The sequence below is a fragment of the Podarcis pityusensis genome, assembly GCF_964106645.2.
Source record: "Podarcis pityusensis genome assembly, chromosome: 13".
In the NCBI taxonomy this organism is placed as follows: Eukaryota; Metazoa; Chordata; class Lepidosauria; order Squamata; family Lacertidae; genus Podarcis; species Podarcis pityusensis.
In genome coordinates, this window is record NC_138038.1 from 37192272 (window position 1) to 37212377 (window position 20106).

Here is a 20106-nt window from a genome sequence, read left to right on the forward strand (position 1 = left end):
AGAGTGGTATCATGATTTAGGAAGTAGAGAGGTATTCCACATCCACCCCTTTTATTCCATATGAAGAGTTAACATTGGAGTTTTGAGCATCTCTGGTACACAAGGGCTCTGCCCCAATGCAAGGGAGTTATTTTTATTTATCCTTACCATTATTTATGGCATTTATATACCATCCTTCTTTTCATAAGAGCCCAGGTTAGGCTGGACCCCCCAAGTTCCCTTCCACCGCATACATTTTATAAGTCAAGATATCAAACAGCTACAACCGGTAGGAAAGTTTTAGAGGAATAAATTTGTAGTCTGAGCCACAAGATAAGTAGAGACGGAGGTGGCTAATCAGGAGGACTTCCAAGTATGATACTCCTTCAGAATCTCAGGGGGCAAAAGCGATGGAAACTCAGGAAATCAGAGACCTGGATTATTTCAAAAGGACTCGTTTTTATTCATATTTGCCAAAGCAATATTGGCTGTTGCAAAGTTCTGGAAAGCCCCCATCTCCAATATGTTTGAAACCTGATACCAACAGATTTGGTTTTTAACTTTAATTAAACAACTGGCCATATATAGAACTACACATATACATAACACCTGGACTGACAACTTCAATATGTATTAGTCTGGTTTTATTACATATGGGGCTACTAAAGAACACAACCAACCACTCTCATGGGCGTAGCCAGGATTTTTGTGAGGGGGCAGAAACAACTATTGTTTTACTTGATGGAGGGGCAGCTGCCCCCCCCCCACCTCCCTTGGCTATGCCCATGACCACTCTCCACACATGGATTGCTATGGCAAGACACCTTGAGATATCAGATATTTTCAAAATCTGATCATTTCACATAGAAAACAGTTTTTGCATTGAGTGGGAGTTGTGATTTCTTTGTTAGTGTTGTTTTTGTTTTGTTATGGTATATACAAAAATAAACAAAACACATATTTAAAGAACCACAGACAGCAAGCTCTATAGGGCAGGGACCTATTCTCTTTGTTTCACATTGATATATATAGTCATATAACAATTCAGCTATTGACTAGCAGCCTGCCATGAAATGATTTTGAAAGGAAACTGTGACCCAGAAATTACTCTTTTCAATTTTCAGTGGAGAATTTTGGGGTGGAAACTGTGTCAAAAAGGAAACAGGGATCAATGAGAACAAGAAGTGGGCCATTCTAGCACTCCACAGAAAATTCCAAAGGGCAATTGCTCTCCAGGCCTGGAAGCATGGGGGGGGGGGGAGGCATCCAAAGAGATTTTGCAACTACAGTGAGTTACTGGGTGGAACAGTCCTGAGTTCCAGTAAAATTCCCTCAGGGTGTATGATATGGGTGAATTTTGCATGGCACCCATGCCTCTCTGATCAACTCACCCGGGTCCAAAGAAGAATGTTTGCTCCCAGGTCAAGATGGTCAGGGAAGCTGAAGGTGTGTGTTTTGGCTCACTAACTTGATTCACCTGGGGCTCTCCTGCAAGCACGTTGGCAAGCAATCTTGGCAAGTGGCAAGAAATCTCCCCTCCTCTCTTACTCTCTGCTGCAGCCTGAATTATATGGATGAATCTTGGAGGACTGAAGGGTGGAGCTCAGCTGGTAGAGCACAAGACTCTTAATCTAAGGGCCATGGGTTACAGCCCCACGTTGGGCAAACGACTCCTGCATTGCAGGGTGTTGGACTAGATTATCCTCGCGGTCTCTTCCAGCTTTCCAATTCTACGAATGATGTGTGTGCATGCCTGTGTGGAGGGGAGGGTTGCACTTCAAGTCTTTGCTCCCCACTATCTTCTTGATCCTTAGGGGGCAGATGCTGAATCACATTACAAATGGCAGGTGGGAAGAGCTTAGAACAGTTTTGTGTCTGTAGTGCTGGCTGGGTTGTAAAAAGGGATGGTGCATTTCTCTTGGGCAGAGCCAGGGAAGCTGATGGCTTGGAGGAAAGTCCACAGCTCAGTGGTGGAGCAGTGCAGAATGTCCCACGTTCAATCTCTGGCATTTCCATAGAGGGAAATACTTGGAAAGAATTCTGATTCTGAAACCCTGGAGAGTCAAAGGCGGAGCCATGTTCCTTGCAACCCACCATGAGTCTTTGAAATATGGTGGGCTATAAATCCACTTAAATGACAGCAGGGCTTCCCTACCTTCCAACTGTTACCGCCAAAAGATCCAACACCAAACAGGATTCTTTTGCTCCCTCCCCAACTTGGACTAAACCTGCCTTTGTTCTCAAATGGCTTCCCCGCTCTCCGTGGCTCCTGCACTTCCTCTTATACTCCGCCCCCATCCCTCCCGCCGCGCTCCCCAGGCTGCCAACAGAGAACCAAATGGCAGGTGGGGACCCGGCCCGTGCAGCGCCCTCTAACGACGCCCGGCCTGTACTACCACAGCCATTGATTCGTTTATTTGACTTCACTTCTTCTCCCACCAGCGGCTGTGTGACAAGCTCTCCCCTGCTTGGCTTCTCATAGCCCTATGGTGTCTCTCTCTCCATCCTGCGTGACGCTACAGGGACAGAACCAAAAAACCTGTTTTTACTGCCTACCTTTGGTAACACGGGAGCGGGATGCACGATCTTTTTCACTGCTTTTTAAAAATGCCTTCTCCAGTCTCCATCCATCCTAAGCATCTCTCTACAGTCTTCATGGCAGGGTGGATGGCAGCCAAAGGAAGACTGGCATGATCCCTCTCTACTCCGCCCCCCCTTCCACTCTTCTGCAACCCGGCTGGCTCGCCTTCTGACCGATGCTAAGCAATGGGCAAGCTATATTTGCATACATCCCAATGATCAACCATATGCAAATGGTGTGGTCTTTTTACCTCCCCCGCTGGGTCGCCTCTTTCTTTCTCGCTCTGGGTCAGTTCGCACCTCTAATGCTGTGGGCACGTTGGGAAGGCAGAGGGAGGGAGGGAGGGATTATTGCAGGCAAGTAAGCGGAGACTGTCAAACTTCACCTTTCTCTCTGCGTTGCATTTCGGCCTCGACCTCCTCGCGTGGCCGTGGGAGACAGAGCACATCTCCCACGCAGAGGGGGCGAGCCCCCTCCCGGGTGTGGGTCCCCCCCCCTCAACAACACCCTTTGATTCCCCCCTGATCCCGGCCTCTGCCAAGAAGACCCAGGGCTCCCAGCCTCACTTCAGTCGGAGGAGCCAGGTTGGTGCGTGCCGGCTCTCTCTCTTTTTCGCGCGCGCGTGGATGTGTGTGCGCCCCCCCTTACTTTTGAGAAGGGATCCGGGGAAGCCAGGGATCCGATCCAGCTCCCCGCACCCCCCCCCCACCAGCGCCTAGGACTGCAGCGCTGTGCTTCGCCTGCTCTGCCTCGCTTTGCAACCTGCCTCTGCCGTGGTGCTGGTGGGGACGTGGTGTTGGTGCGGAATGCTAATGACCCTCTCTGGCGTGTGTGTGTATGTGTGTCTGCGTGTGTGTATCTTTGCCTTGCGCGAGAGAGGGGAGAAGAACAGACGACGTGGTCTGGTCTGCGTTAAAGGAATAAAAATATATCAGCGCCCGCTCGCCCCCCCCTTCTCCTCCTCCCCATGCGCTTCTCTTCACCTCCCCCTTTTTTCCTTTTTGCACCGCCGCGTGTTTTTTAGAAAGGTGACCCGGGAAAGGGGGGTGGGTGGGAAAGGAAAGGAAAAACCGCGGGGGGGGGGGCTTTGAAATAAATAAATAAATAACTCAACTCTCCGAGCGATGCGGAGATTTCTAGGCTCAGGGCCTCGGGGAAAGGCAGCCTGCGAGGGAAGAAGGGAGACTTGGGCTTCTTTCTTTTCTTCCGCGCGAGCCCTCCCGGCCCAGGCGACCCTCCGCCCGCTCGCCCACCCGCCTCCCCGGCGCCGGTTTCTCTGCTTTAACTTTGGGATGCAACATGTGTAGCGCGGAAGCTGCAACAACCTTGAACGGAGACAGACGCGGAGAGGGCGCGGGGGGGGGGCGGAGGGAAAGGAAGGCAAGCGGGGCGGGGGGGGGGCTGAGCGGTGAATGAAGATCGGGAAGAAATTTTTGGAAGGGAAGGGAAAGGGGGGGGGGGAGATAAGAGGACGAGGTGGGGGGAGGAGGAGGATGCTGCTGCTGTTGCTGCTACTGCTGCCGCCGCTCCTGTGGCTGGTTGGATTTAGCGCTCGTTTGATTCCCCGCAGGAGGAAAGGAGATTAAAGCGAGGGGGAAATGGGGATGATAAATAAAATCATTTTTTTGCAAAAACGAGAGGAGGAAAAAACCTCTTTTTTTCTCTCCAGACGCGGAGAAATTTTTGCACCCCTTCCATTCACCTCTGGCTTATTCTGTCCTCGGGAGTTGTCATGAAAAGGTAAGAGCGGCTCCCTTTATTTATTTACTTAAGACACCCCCATCCGTCCGTCCGTCCCCCCCAATGCCGAGACAAACGTCCGTCCGGGTGTTGTTGTGCAGGGTCACGGGCAGAGGGATTGGGGGCTTGGAGGAGGTGGAGGGAGGAGGGGGCTTCTCTGGCACCTCCCCCCCAGCACCTTTCTCTCTCGTGTGTGTGTGTGTGTTTAAAGAAAAGTGATGGGGGGAGCTTGAACTGCCCCTCTCCATCATATGGATGATCTCGAAACACGTCGGACTAATGTGCAAGCTGTATCTAGTTGGAGAGAAAAGCCCGCACCCCCTTGATTTAGGATTTTGCCCTTTTCCGGGGGGGGGGCGATACCAAGGTTTGACTTCAGACTTCTAACAGCACCCTTTCTGTCTAACACTCCCCCCCCGACTGGGTTGCAGGGAAAATAATAGTGACACCCCCGTTTCTCTTTCCCTCCCTCCTCTCTCGCGCTCTCTCTCTCTCTCTCTCTCTGTGTGTGTGTGTACACGCTCGCGCGCGATTTGTTTGTGGCATTAATCACCCAGACTGCAAGAGTATGAGATGCAAAAAAGAAAGAAAGAAAGAAAGGCTTTTTGTTGTTGTTGTTTAAAAAACCTTCCTTCTTATTATTCTGAATTAATTCCAACCTATGCAACGGCAAAAGAATATCAGAGAGACAAGAGGCGTACAGACTTGATTGCAGCGTCTGGCTTTTCTTAGCAGTCTGTATTTTTTTTTTTTTTTTTTAGAGAGAGAGAGAGAGAGGGAGAAAAAAAAAAGAAAGCCAATTGAAGGGCATCTACCTTTTTTTCCGTTGAGAGACAAAAAGAAAAGCTAGGAAAGCGGGGCCGGGGGGGGGATCCCTTCTTTCCCCTTAGAGCGGAGTCTTTTTCTGGTTGTATTGAACGGCCTCCGTTAAAGCGGCGTAAGGGAAGGGGGGGGGGGAATCTAGCAGGATCGGGTCCCGCGTTCCCATGGGAGAGCGGAAGGGTCTGGAGGGGCGAGTGGGAGGAAGGCTCTCCAGGGACCCTCTGGGAGCGGAGCCTAGGCAGTCGGAGCGGATAGGAGCCAGGAGACTTTGGCAGAAGAAGAGCGCCTAGTGGTTAGTGGGCCCGGGCAGTACTAACGAGCATAAAGGGGTGCGGTGGGAAAGAGAGCCAAGGCTCCTGGGTCTTCTAGGAGGAGCGCGGGGCTGAGAGCAGGAAGGAGCCCAAAGCAGGAGGGAGCCACTCGATCCTTCAGGAAGGGAGTGGATCGCGGTGGTTCAAGTGAGGCAAGGAACCAGACATCTTCAGATTTCCACTGGGGGCTGGAGGACTGGAGCAACAGAGCCCCACCCCCCAAAAGGATTCTCCCACAAAGGGGAGGGGCGCTGGAGAACCTGGGGTGGGTGGGCGACAGTGTGTGAACATTGCAGGGTTGTGCCCATTCCCCGAACACACACACACACACACACACACACGTCCGTCTGGGTCCTAGACGCCAGCGATGCCACGCGCCCTCTGAAATTGGGTTTGGAGGTGTGAGAAGAGCCAGAGTCAGGCCCCCGCTTGGGTCTGCCAGAGGATCTCGCTGGGTGTGAGCTGCAGGACAAAAGGAAGCCCAGCCTGGCCTGCCTGGATCAGAAGCTAGCTGAGGTGAGAGCGGGGTTGAAAAGCCTGGTGGAGCTGGGGAGGGAAAGGAGACTTTTCCCCAGCGCGGTTTGGTCAATGAATGATCATGGAGGGACCACACCTCTCATCAGCAGCAGCAGGAAAGCCAGCAGAGGGAATCTTAAGATGGCAGTTTGCAAGACCAGGGACGTGTGAATGGAGGGGTCCCAAGCCAGACCACGCCAAGGAAGGGGCTGCCTGAAGACCATTAGGAGGTATTCAGGTTCCCCACCGGGTGGCAGGCTGGCTCTTACAGAGGTAACTCTCCCTCCCAAAGTGGGGCGGGGAGGGGGGCGTTGATAGGAGGCTTGCCTAAACTGGCCTCTTAATAAGGGTTTTGACAGGTAGGATGGGAGTTAAAGAGGATTTTATTTGTGAGCGGGTGGGAAGGCTGGGATGTTGAGACAGAGAGTGATTTATCTACCAGTCATTAAAAGAAAGGAAAAATCTGCCATTTGAACGCCAGGCTGAAGCACAGCAGAATCCTTTCTGAGTCTGTACTCTGCCCAAAATGAGTTGGGAATGGATGTATCCGAGATCTAGCAGCAGAGGTGGGAGAGAACCCAGGCATCCTGATTGGCTCAGGCCCCTCCCCCTCCCAAAATGACAGAGGGGGCTGGTTTCCTAATTCTAACCCTGGATGCAGAGGACTGGGTTCCCCCCGCCTTCCCCGTTCTCAACCCAGAAGCCGCCTCCTACGCCACCCCAAGAGTCCAGATAAGGAGCACACTTCCTTCCCCATCCTTCCTTGGCTCCATGTGCCTGAGGAAGATGACATCTCTTAGCCTGCCACATCTGCCTTCCTCCCCAGCATGCATGTGTGCGCGTGCACACATGCACAGCAGTGGCTCCATGCTTCCCATGCACTCGTGGGCCCAAGGGGGAGGTAGGTGGCTTTGCTGGGTGCCAGTCAGTCACTGACTGAATAGTGGACTGGGAACTGGGAAGGGCACAGAGGTAAGAGAGAGGAACAGAAGGGGGGTGTTGATGACCAGGCCCCTGAACTCCTTCGGAAAAGGTTTGGTCATTAAGAATTGGATGCAGAATCCCCTTCCAGCACCTTCTGCTTTTTCCAAAGAATTCACAAGGTCGTTCCTCACATGCCCTCCTAGTGCTCAAATTACTGGGCGGAGTGGGGGGCGGGTGGGTGAGAGGTATACTCTTTGTGATGCCTCTCTTTAAAAGGCATGGTTTGGCTAAAATGGGAGGAGCCAGGAGGTGGGGCTTGTCCATTTTATTAAGGCCCTCTACCCTTACCCCCATAGTTCAAGCACGGTGCCCTCTCTCCCGCGTATGTTGGCATCTGGGCAACTCTTTTCATACGTAAGGTCTCATGCCAGCCCATGGGAACAGCCATCTAACAGAAATAGCAGCAAGGTGTGAGTGTGAAAAGGAATTGAAGGGAAAGAAAAGAGGGGGCCAGGGAATTTAGGGAGTTGCCTGGCGAAAGGCCACAGATCCCTTCTTTTTAAGAGGAGGCTTGCGATTCAGCATGCAAAGCACTTGCACCACCTATGATCCCTCAACAAGGCAGAGGGGCAGAGGCTTGGCTGGAGACCGTGGGCCACATTCTCATGACCACTTGCATGCCAAGCAAAGGGTGAGGCAGTAGGTGAAGAAGGTAATGTCCACAGGGTGATGTTTAATAGAGAGGAGCACGGCAAGAGGTGCTGTACCACAGGAAGAAAGGTGGGAACCATTATAGGACCTTTGGCGCTTGAGTAAAGAAATACTGTCTTGTTTGTGTGTGTGTTCCATTCAGTATTCCCTTTTCTCTGTCCGGCTGCCTCCTGCTATGTTCAGGACACCCTTCTCTAAAAAGCTCTCCTCACACTTCATGCGCAGTCCTTGAAATGCCTATGGAACTCATTGTCACCGGACAATGCAAATACGTAGGGATTCAAAGTGGGTTTTTGTTTTTGAAAGGAAGGGAATCCTTAGAGAATAATGGAGAATGGGGTAAAACTGATAGCAGCCAGCAAAGATGGGTGCAGGAACCAGCCTCTTGCGGAAGACGACTGTGAAGCTGAATGCAAGGCAGAGGATAACAGCACTTTGTAATTACTACTGTGGTTTCCTCAGGAAACAATGTTTTCCATGTGGGGAGGTGGGGGCGGAATCCCTAAGGTGATGCTGGCTTTTCCGAAAGGATGTGCGAGCTCTGGCTTTTCTCATCCTTTTCTCAGCCCAGTTTCTGTTGCAGGTGGGTGTTTTGCTACAGCCTGCAGGCTAGCTGGACCACTTTCCATCTTTTGTGCAATCTTGGGGGCAGTCTGTGGCTGCCGGTCACAAAGATGTTTCTGCCCGCTTTTTCCCTAGGATTGGAAATGGGGCCACACAGTGGGCTCCGCAGCTGTGGGGGCTGAAGCGCTATTTTCCTTGCCGGATTCTGGAGACTAGATTAAGATGGATCATTGGTATGGCCCAGCCTGATGGTGACTATGACCTTTGAGTGTGTGCATCTTTGTCTATGAGTATCTGCGCTTGGGACCCCACATCGTTGGGTGTGTAGTACCTGAGCGTGTGCTTCTTTTCATGTGTCTATGTGGGCTTTTCACACCTGGAGTCTGGCCGTTCACATGTGAGATTGCTAGCATTTTACAAAGCAGGTGTGTCCTTGGCTGTATCAGTGGCTGTTTCTGCCTTTCCGATTGTGCATGTGTGTCAATGATCCTCTTTGCTGCTGTTTCAGGTGCATCAAAGGCTGCCTCTCTTTCCTGATCACTGTACTGGGGTGTGTGTGTTAAATCTCACCTGCTGTGTGAACCTGTATCAGAGGCTGCCTCTCCCTTTTGTGCACATGGCTTGTTCTCTCCTCTCTGACTGTGCGTGTGGATCAGTGGCTGCCTCTGCCCTCTGACTGTCTGCTTTGCCGATTGCCTCCTCTCTTGATTGTGTGTTGCTCGGGTGACTCTTCTGGCATGGGTATAGCTCGGTATCAATAACTGTCTCTCTTCAGGTTGTGTGCGCGCGTGGCTGTTTTAGTGCATCAAAGCAAATCCCCCCTTTCCTGACTGCCAGCATTATTTAGCATGCAGGGGTTGGCCACAGTTCAACCTCAACGCCCCCCCTCACCCCCGCCGCCTTTCCAGCTCAGCCATCAATTCACTCAATGGACTTGGACCAATAAGTCTCAGCCATTCTCAACATGGCAATATTAGTCATCTACCTCCAGAGGATGGACTAGGTAAGAATGGTTAAGCACATTTGCCCTCTTGGTCTGCTGTGGATGGTATTACAAACAAATGAAGCTGTATTATACTGAGCCGACCAGCAACAGTTCTCTAGCTTTACCGGGAGATACCAGGGATTGAACCTGCAACCTCCTGCATGAAAAGCAGGTGCTCTGCCACTGAGCTACAGCCTTTCCCTCTCCATCCTTGGGTCAAGGCAACTGTCTCTGCTGCCTGAGAAAGAGACCACATGTGTGGTCTCTCCCTCCAAGCAAACAGTCGGAATGGCTTCCTCTCTCATCCTGCCACTTGTAGATTTTTCTCACCGGTTGTGCCTTTTCTCCCTTGAAGAGGCGTTGGCTGCTAGAAGAGCCTCCTAGCAACAGATTAGCTGGTTTGGGTGTGGTCAGTGAGAGATGCTGAGGCGCACGACTAACTGTGCTGCACAGATTTAGTGCCCAGAATGCATTAGAGTGCCTACAGCAATGTTATTTGTTGAGATTTTAAATTGTCGAGGTTTGAAAGGTTGGCGGTTTAATTTATGTTTTAAATTTTGCTTATTGTAATTTTATGGTTATAAGCCCTTTTGAGACCTGCATGGTAAAAAGTGGGATATAAATTTTTGAATAAATAAATGGTATACAGTGCAGCACTACTAATAGTATTATTACTAATAGCAGTAGTACTGTGAACTTGTATGAGGATGCACACACAACCAGGAATACACACTGAATACAGTGGGGACAAGTAAATATTTGACACTGCCTGTGGCAACAACAGCCTTCCACCTATATTCCCATGTTTTCCCCAAATATACAATGAAATTGCAGCAACACAGTTGCATAGTGAACCCATCTGTCTTTAAACACCCCGGTAGCTTTATCTGCAGGCCTTGAGACAGAATCAATAGTTTGCCCCCACCATTTTGCAGGCGGTTTTCATCAAATGTACTTCCAGCAACGTAGCTGTGTTCTTTTAATTATTGATATGTATGCACCTCGGTGATTAGTAGTGTGAGTTGAATGGAGAACATACATAAGCACTGGTTAGTTTGCACATTCGCTAGGTGCTGTAGTAGACAGTGTACTCAAATGAAGAGCATAAACAGGGAACTCTGCATATGTGCAAAAACTCAAGTGATGCTGGGAAATGTGTGCAAACTTGACAGCATATTTCACACACTGGCTGGTCATGGTGAGTTCACCACTTGGAAAACATGTACGTTCTCTGGTCAGGTGTGAAATGCTCAGATTCACTAATATCCCTTGGAGGGCTATACACATTGACTGGTCAGTGTACACAATTCCCATTTGTTAAGATATTCTCCACATTGTCTAGGGAGCGTGCACAATTGCCAGCATTTGTCAGACACATTTTCCCATGTTAACCATATTTCTGAAATATAGATGCTTTTGTGAGTAGGGTTCAATCTCTACATATCTTCCCCATGTGGTTGCTAGAGAATTTTAGGTACATGATTTATCACTGCTCCTTCTTGCAACAGCTACAGTTAAGTATACTGCCATATCTATTCCCTTGTGCAAATATGGACTACTTACCTGCTCTTGGGGTGTTACGTCATGTTCTCAAATGCTCTGCTTACCCTCATTCAAGGAGATGTTGCCATCCTACACAATGTGAATTGACACCAGATTCTGCCCTGTCGCTACATAGCCTCATGGCTTGTATGACACAATTTTTGTCATGCAGGATGCCAACGTCTTTTAAGACAAGGGTGAGGAAACGTTAGTCCAACAACTTTGGGGTCGGGGGGCAGCAGCGGCGGAGGACGGGTTCCCCATATGCACATCCTTTATGCCATTGTACCAACAGGTCATTAAACAATGTTCTACTTCAGACACTACTTAGACAAAACAACATGGTTGCATATTAGCACACAGACCTACTTAGTCGTGCCATTGTGTTTTGCTGCCATAAATACACTTTAATGTAGTACTTTAAATAGCTCCTTTGAGATGATAGTCCTCACACTGCACCATTGTACCTATATGTTAATGCGCTTTTAGATAATACCTGCCCGCTTTCACGTTCTTCAGGCCCATATTAAAAAATCTATCTACAAGACAGTAAGCTCTAGGAAGGCCTCAGCTCAGTAGTAGAGAACATCCTTTGCATGTTGACGATCCCAGGTTAATCCCTGGCATCTCCAGGCAGGGCTGGGAAGGATCCCTGTCTAAAACCACAGAGAGAGGCTGCCACTCAGTGGAGGCAATACTGAGCTAGATGGACCAGTAGTCTGACTAAGCATATGGCAACTTCATTTGCCTTCTAATGTCTGCAATTCCACAGCCGACATCATTGCACACTAAATTACTCCAAATCTGCAACAACTGGGCTGTCAAGCTTTATGATAATTTATAAATACATCCCCTAATTTTTGGCCCTGTTTCTCACACATGTCATCAAGGGTACTGTTTTACTCCATAGCTACACCTTGCTTCTAGAGAGAAGTGTCATTGCCTTTTAATGCCCAGGTCGAAATAAAGGAAACTGTCATCCTTCCCACCCTTGGACAGATTCTTTTGACTGTAGCTGCCAATATTGATCTTGTGTGTGCAGCCCATCCTATTACAAAGCTCATCCAGGTCACAGTTTATCACAGATACACTCACAACCAAGCAAAAACCTTCTCTGGTTGCAATGTTTTCCATGCTGTACACAGGGATCCTCCTGAATCTAGTTTTGGGCTGTAGCTCTTACCCCTTCCCCAGACACACTAATTCAAGCTGCAAGCAAATACATGGGAATAATTCTATAGATAACACCCATTCAGAAAGAGATGCCACGATTGTAAATGGCTGTATGAGAGAAAGTGCCTCCTTTTCAACACACTCTGCCCACCCTCCTCTGCATATAATCCATGGTGTTGTTTATTAATACCATTCTTCAGCCAAACCTACAGGCTCTTTCTGGCAGTGCCAACACTGATTCTCACCACCGGCCACTTTTTTCATACATGCTGTCTCTGTGTTCATTCACACCCTCTCTCATTTATCTCTCACTGCCTGCCGCCCGCACCCTTGTTCCTTCCTGCAAAAAGCAGAGGATTCTGGGACCATTGCCGACCCACCCCCTTCCTCCAGGTGCTCCAGTTTCCAGATCAAGCCATTAATGGATACTTATGAAAAGCTCCCCCCCCCCCTGCCCCATGCCCGGCTCACGCTCCACTAAAGAGCAAGAGAGTGTGTGGGCTTCACAAAACTGCCAGGCACAGCTGTGCTAGCAAAAGTGGCCTGTTGTCCGGGTTCCAGGAAACAGAGGTGATCCAGCGCGAGGCAGAGGGTTTTGGCAGCTTTGCATGGAATCTGTGCGCACACCAAAACAGCTGGGAAAGGGCCTTGCCAATGGAGGGAAGAAATGAAAGAGAGCTCGGGAGCAGCTGTTTGGGCAGGGATTCTCCTTCACCTGGCACTGAGAGGCAAGTGCTATAAATTAAGAACGGAGTGGTTTAAGGTGGTAGAGTTTGGGGGGGAGGTAGATTGCAGAACCCAGGAAGATTTAGGCCACAAACACCTCACCTATTAGAAGTTAGTAACTTAGGAGAAAGGTTTCTAAAATGAAAGGTAATGAGGCTCAAGCCTCTTGTTAGACCCTGAGCCAGAGCAGCCAAATTGAAGTTTGGCTGAAATTATATAACTGAAATGCACTCTGCACATGCTTTATCACTACTTCACAAACTGAGTAACAGAGGCTCTGGCTAATCTCTGACTCGGCTTAAAAGTTGGGTATGGTGAGGTGTGTAGGGCTGCATAAAAGTAGCAGGTTAGAACTGGGAGAGAAAAGCCCAAAATGGAGGTGGGAGGGAGGAGTATTAACCTGGGATTACCGGGCATCAGCAGGGAGAGATTTTGTGCGGGCAAGTCTTGAGTGTGTGCGCGCATGTGTGGCTTCCAAATTAATTACAGTCAGAGAAGAGCCTGTGAGCGTCACTTGATGGGATTAAGGGTTTGTGGGAGGCGTGAAATTGACGCATGAAACCCTAGACCCTCTCATCTCCCCTCTGGCCCTGGGAACCTGGTGATTGGTTCCTCTTGGCTAATAACTCCCCCCCCCCCCATTTCCTTCCCTGGCAGCCTTTCTTGGTCCCCCACTTTTCCTCCCCAAAAAAACCTGTCGCAATCCAGGGGGATTTTGCTCCTGCAGGCAGCTGGCAGGTGGAAATGAAACCTGCCGACTTTGATTAAACCTCTCTGAGGCGTGTGTGTCGTCTCACCGGTGCTGTGTGTCTCAAAGAGAAGCAGGGGCTGATCATCCCAGCATCACCTTCCCTCTTCCCCAAATTAGGATGCCTCACAACTTTCAACACCAACTGTTTGGATTTATTTATTTATAGTTTAGAGAGTGAAGGGGATACACGGGCTTTATAAAGATGCCCAGTGGGCAGAGAAAGTGGATACTGATGAGTTTTTCCTCACTCTCCCCTAACTTGGGGTCACCCAATTATGTCAGTTGGTAGGAGGATCAGGACAGAACGAAGAGTTGCCTCCGTGCAATGCATAATTAACCTGTGGAATTGCTGCTGCAAAAGGTGTGAGCAATGTGTTTAGAAGGCTTTAAAGGGGGATTAGATTAATTAATGGATGGCAGCCTTTGTGTGGAGCTTCCAGGTTTAGAGGCAGTGCCACTGAATAACAGTTGCTGGGAAGTATAAATGTGGTGAAAGCTTTGTTTGTAGGCTTCCTGGCAGCATCTGGCTAGCCAATGTGCAAAATGGGAGACTAGACTAGTTGAGCCTTTGGTCTGATATAATGGAGCTCTTTTTTCATTTATTTCTTGCTTAAGAGAATCATGGAGCAGAGAGTGGGACCAAAAGGATGTACAATCTACATAGGCAAATCACCCCCCCCCTTTTGCCGCATTATAGGGCAACCAGACGCATCCACAAAGTCACATCAAGGGGTCACCCAATATCAAACTGTTCATTCATTCAGTCATTTCATAACATTCATACACTGCTTGATTGTAAGACAACAACAACAATCTCAATGTGTTTTATAAAAAGATAAAACAATAAAATTGAAAAAAAATCACGGCTATACTTAAAAACATACAAAAGTTAAAAAATTCATGGCTATACTTAAAAACATACAAAATTAAAATGCTAAAGCTGATTAAAATCACTTCAACTTCCTAGCTTCTGGGTAGACTTGTCTAAACAAGAATGTTTTCAGCAGGTGCCCAAAAGAGTACAGTGAAAGCACCTGCTTGATCTCAATAGGCAGGGGTTTCCAAAGTGCATTAAACAATTGAGTTCTTATCATTGTAGAATGGGTATATGTGGCACCTGTAGTAGTGCCAATTTTGCTGATCAAAGTGGTTAAGTGGGCATGTGGAGCAAGATGATCTCCTAGGTAAACTGGTCTCAAGTTGTTTAGGGCTTTATATCAGGGGTCAGCAAACTTACCGCGCCTCGGGCTGGTGTCTCCAGTGCCGATCGCGCAGAGGGCGGAGGAGCGCGTGCCCATATGCGTGCGCACACGCTATTTCCGGCACACTTCTGGGTCGGAGGAGCACCGGGAATAGCTTGTGCGCATGTGCACGGGCCTCCTCCGACCTGGATGTGCACCGAAAATAATGCTTGCGCATGTGCAAATAACGCTTGCACATGCGCACAAGCTATTTCCGGTGCTCCTCCAACCCGGAAGTGGGCAGCCGTGCAGCGCAGTGCTGGTAAGAGCAGGCAGCGGGCAGCGGGGGTCGCCGCGGGCCGGATTAACAAGTCCCTCAGGCTTTATCCGGTATGCGGGCCTTAGTTTGGGGACCTCTGCTTTATATGCTAATAGTAGCAGCTTGAATTTGGCCCAGTAGCAAATTTGCAACCAGTTCAGATCTCTGAACACATGTGTTATATGCTGACAAGGCCTCACTGATGTCAGCAATCATGCTGCAGCATTCGGCACTAACTGCAGCTTCTGGATGAAGCGTGAGGGAAGCCCCACATAGAGCGCATTGCAGTAATCCAGTCTTGAAGTAACCAATGCATGAACTACTGTGGCAAGGCTTTCCTGGTCCAGGAATGGCCACAGCTGTCAAATCAGCTACAGTGGGTAAACTGTACTTCGAACCACTGAGACTACTTGAGCCTCCAGTGACAGAGCCGAATCCAGAAGCATCCCCAAACTGTGAACGTGCTCCTTAAGAGTCAGTGCAGCCCCATCCAGGGTAGGCAACTGACCAGTTCTTGGACACAGGAACTACTCTCACACAGTGCCTCATTGCAGTAAGGCCCTGTATCCTATTGTGCTCCAACCTCACCCCAGACCCTCCAACTGCTCTTCTTTTCCAGGGACGTCCCTGATTTAGAGAAGCCATCCCAGTTTCTGACTTGATCCTGGAATGTCCCACTTAGGATGTCCCTGTTTTCATTGGCAAAATGTTGGAGGGTATGGAGTTATCTGACCACTGAGCCATCTGAAGGCAATCCTGTACAGTTTTACCTTGGTTGTTGAACACCTTGGTACTCAGATGTTTTGGCTCCCAAATGTCGCAAACCTGGAAGTGAGTGTTCTGGTTTGCAAACATTCTTTGGAACCTAAACGTCCAACAGGGCTTTCGCAGCTTCCAATTTGCTGCAGGAGGTTCCTGCAGCCAATCAGAAGCTGCGCTTTGGTTTCCAAACATTTTGGAAGTCGAACGGACTTCCAGAACGGATTCGACTTGCAAGGTACCAATGTACAGGGAAGGTTTTTTCCATGTTTAATGTTTTGTTATGATACTTTGTATGTATGTTGGAAGCTGCCCAGAGGGCTGGGGCAACCCAGTAAGATGTGTGGGGTATAAACAGTAAAATTATCATTATGGAATGGGACATCCCTATTTTCATTGGAGAAATATTGGAGGGTATGTTACCCCACAATAAGGATGCCCATCAACCCTAATCCATAGATGCCTCACACTATTTTAGCCTTGTTCTACACTGAAGCTGGGCCATATTTCTATCTGATAGAAGGCTCCAAAATGTTCTTTTCAGCCCTGCTGTTTGATATTCTGTAACTTTGGGGAGGATGGGAGCTTCAAGATGGTGTGACAGAGGAAAAGAAAGAGGGAGTGCTAGATGAAGTTGCAATGCTGCTCTCTCCATCCACTTCTGGTTCTGCCCCCACCCATGGCCCCAAGTTGTCTTTTCTGATGGCTCAATGGCCCTTCACAGGGCCCACTAGCTTCAGCCAAAGGTGCCAGGGGGACACAGCCAGGGTCTATGTTGGACCACTGAACTATGAGTCTCAGAATATCTTTTGGATCTAGCAGCCGTCCCCTCCATCTGTACCTTCCATCCCTCATGTTCCCCAGACCCTGTGATTCTGCCCCTCAGACACACGGACCTCACAGTCTTTCCGAATGCGAATGCAGGATCTCCACACCAGAATCAGCTGCAATTGCCTTTGATTTAAACAACAGCACACAACAAACACGGGGGATTCAAGGAAAGGTCTTTCAAAGCTTTTCCTGCAGAGGACTTGGACGCCTCTCTTGCCCTTCCTCAGCCTTGAGGTGCTTGAGGGTGTCGGCTTCATTCCTCCAATACTTCAGCAGCATTTGTGCTTGTCATGCCAGTGAAGAAAAAGTATGTGAGCTTCGCCAAGCCAGTGTCCCTGTTGTATCCCAGCTGTCCTTGAGTACTAAACAAGGGATCCCTGTGTTAACAGCCGCCAACCCAAGAGCAGGTGTAGAGGATTGCTGTGTCCATAACCCCCTCTCACCCTAGAGGAAATTTAGGGAACGTTTTTGTGTTTGTAAGTCCTAGCATAGAGGCAACAATGGTCTAGTCAATGCAACCACCCACCTCCACCCCAGAAGCAGCTGCCTTAGTCCCAGGCAAAAGTGTGTTGTCTGCTTGCGGGGTGCGGAGGCTGTTTGCCCTGGTGTGTGGCATCCACCCGGCGATGTCAAACACCCGGGGGCCATGTTCGTTTCTGTGTTCCTCTAACTGAGACGCGCGGAGGAAAGAAAAAGCGAGAAAAAGGACAAAAACGCAGCACGACTCGGGGCCCCGAGGGGAGAGAAAGAAAAGGCAGGAAAATCAATAACTCCGGCAGGAACCAAAGAGAGAGGGGAGAGGAGGAAGAAAAGGGAAAAGAAAGGAAAGCTCATTGAGGGAGTGGGAAGAAGAGGCAGTGCGAGGGAAGTGGGGGCAGAAGTCTTACAGCAATGGGGCAGAGCATTAGGAAGGCCTCTTGCGGTCTTCTGGAGGATGTGGAATGCAGGCGAAAGCGTCAGCAATAGCCAGCTTGCCTTTATGTGGTGTGGGTGTAAAGGCAGGAGCTGGCTGTGTGTGTGTGTGTGTGTGTGTGTGTGTGTGTGTGTGTTATTTCACATGCGTTTATTTAAGAGCTGAGACTTTGTCCATTCTATGGACTGCTTTGCAACAGTGAAATTCCTACATGCAGGGGGCCTAGGAACATAGGAAGCTGCCTTTTACGGAGTCAGGACCCAGATGACTATCTAGCTCAGCACTGTCTACGCTGACTGGCAGCAGCTCTCTAGGATTTCAGGCAGGGTTTTCTCCCAGCCCTATGTGGAAAGGCTGGGAACTGAACCTTCTCTGTGCAAAGTGGGTGCTCAACCATTGGGCTAGGGCATATTAATTCCTACACAGAAGTGGCATCTCTATAAGAATTTACTCTTCTTATTATATATTTACCCTGTTTGGTGTACGTGGTTCTTCCCTCCCCTGTTTTATACTGACAACAACCCTGTGAGGGAGTGGGGAAAGAGAAGGGGTCCATGGGTTTAGCGGCTGAGTGGGGATTTGACACTCTAGTCACTAGACCTGGCTCTTCACCCTTCACATCTTGGCCAATGTAAAGGAGTCTCGGGGGGGGGGGGAAGAGGGCAGCTATTTATTCCTAGTCCCCATGTGGGTACATGGTGCACTGCTCACTATTCATAATTTACAGAGCACTTTTAAAAAATCGACTTTCCAATCTACATTGCTTTCACAAACAAGCCTGCAAGGAAGCAGATTATCAGTAGTCCCATTTTACAGATGGGACAAATAGGGCTGCGGGAAAAACAGCTTACCCAAGGCTGTACTAGTGATCTGTGGCAGAGACGCCTCTTGGACCAGGTCTCTAACCACTAGGCATTGGCATATCTATTCACCCACCCTTATTCTTTTCCCTCTTTGGGGTCTGTAAGATGGTATGGTCTCCGTGTCTGTTCCTGATAGTGGTAGGGTGACAGGAGCATGAAGGGGGGAAGAAAGGGGGGGGTCTTTGCTTGCTGAAGGCCCTGATGAGCCGGGCAGAGCGCCGGCTTCTGATTGCACTCCCAGGAATAGAAACACTTCTGTGATTGCGGAAATTACTGTCTCCTCAGCAAAGAGGCACAGGGGATATATGGGCTTAACCTCCTCTCTTCCAACTGAGATCATACTTGTATTCCCACTTACCCTGGTGTCAAGCCTTGTTTTCATGTGGCCCCAGGGTAGACCAAGGAAGCCCATGCGTTTCAGTATTTAGCCTTCTGTGGTGAATGTGTGGGTTGACAGAAATGGTCTAAATACAGACATATGTGTATGTTTGCTTGCCTGAGTGTTGTTAACATCAGGGCTTTTGACTATGTATACGGTATTGCAGTTTTAAAAACCCTGGTGTCAAAGAAAAAGTCATTGTTCTGTTTACTAGCAGATGTCTGCAAGCCAACCTCAAAGCAGGGTCACCTGAGGGAAAAGAAAGCTAGTGGACTAACAGAACCCTGCCCCTAGTATGTGGGGAAAGAAGGGAACTATCCGGGATATAATCAGCAATTACTAGAACACACTGGGTGCTCAATACGGTGTGGCCATCAATATACTTCCCAGCAGATTTGTGCCAGATATTGCTAGTAAGAGGTTCCAATCCTGGCCTGACTGCACTGGCTGCCAATTAGTTTCCAGGCCCAATTCAAAGTGCTGGTGTTGACCTATAAAGCCTTACACTGCTCAGGACCTCAATACCCAGAGAGGCTCACCCAGTCCCATCATTACATGTCTTTAGGCACCAGGCAAAAACGTTCCTCTTTACCCAGGCCTTTGGCCATTAAATAATCTAGGGACTGTTAAAGCAGGTTTGTGTGTCTATTATTATGATTATATGATGATGATGATGATGACGATGCTATCTATTATTATGTTTTTTATTGTGCTCCATAAAATATATTCTTAATGTTGTACACCACTTTGGAATCTTTTGATAAAGGGCGATATATAAGTACAGTGGTACCTCGGGTTAAGTACTTAATTCATTCCAGAGGTCTGTTCTTAACCTGAAACTGTTCTTAACCTGAAGCACCACTTTAGCTAATGGGGCCTCCCGCTGCTGCCGCGCCGCTGGAGCACAATTTCTGTTCTCATCCTGAAGCAAAGTTCTTAACCCGAGGTAATATTTCTGGGTTAGCGGAGTCTGTAACATGAAGCGTATGTAACGTGAAGCATATGTAACCCGAGGTACTACTGTAGTAGTAGTAGTAGTAATGTGTATGCATGGGAAGAAGCCACAGCTCAGTGGCTTTGGAACATAGTGTGTGGTGCCAGCTAGAGGGTAGGGGGCAGGGTGTTTGTACCCGGTGATCGCAAGATCATAGCTTTGTGTTCCAAATTAATTAACTCAGATTGCTTACACAGCAGCCCTTTTATCTGGAACTGCCATCTTTGGATCATTCACTTTTCACTGAGCATCCAGACATATTTGTCTTTCTGCTGAATCCCGGTGTTTTCTTCCCATGTTTCTTCAGACCTGATCTGTGATCATCATCATTATTTTTGGTAATAAAACTTAATTGTAGCAGCCGCCGCCGATCTAGTTTGTCAGGCAAAGCAGTACTGAGACATAAGCAGCAGTGGAGCCCTCCTGCCACCAGCAGCACCGCAGCTTACCTTGAGGGAGCTGGGACGGGGGGGGGGGCTTAGCATGGGCAAGACTAGGGCTGCACAGATGCACTGGCAGAACCGAACTTGTGCTCCTGCTGG

The 20106-nt window shown here is 49.0% G+C and overlaps 2 protein-coding genes across 7 annotated transcripts in view; one reads left to right on the forward strand and one right to left on the reverse strand.

Annotated features, from left to right (window-relative positions):
• The window catches only part of KDELR1 (KDEL endoplasmic reticulum protein retention receptor 1), a 124974-nt gene that overhangs the window by 15792 nt on the left and 89076 nt on the right, over nucleotides 1-20106 (reverse strand). The gene's annotated exons all lie outside the window — the stretch shown is intronic.
• GRIN2D (glutamate ionotropic receptor NMDA type subunit 2D) overlaps nucleotides 3131-20106 on the forward strand; it is a 62501-nt gene continuing 45525 nt past the window's right edge. The window contains exons 1-2 of one of the 3 annotated variants that reach the window (XM_080977606.1): nucleotides 3131-3148; nucleotides 4230-4300. The gene's annotated coding sequence lies outside the window, so the exon portion shown is untranslated. Of the gene's footprint in view, nucleotides 3149-3401; nucleotides 3589-4229; nucleotides 4301-8161; nucleotides 8382-20106 lie in introns of those variants that run through there. The other 2 variants (XM_080977605.1, XM_080977607.1) reach the window with 2 other exon arrangements.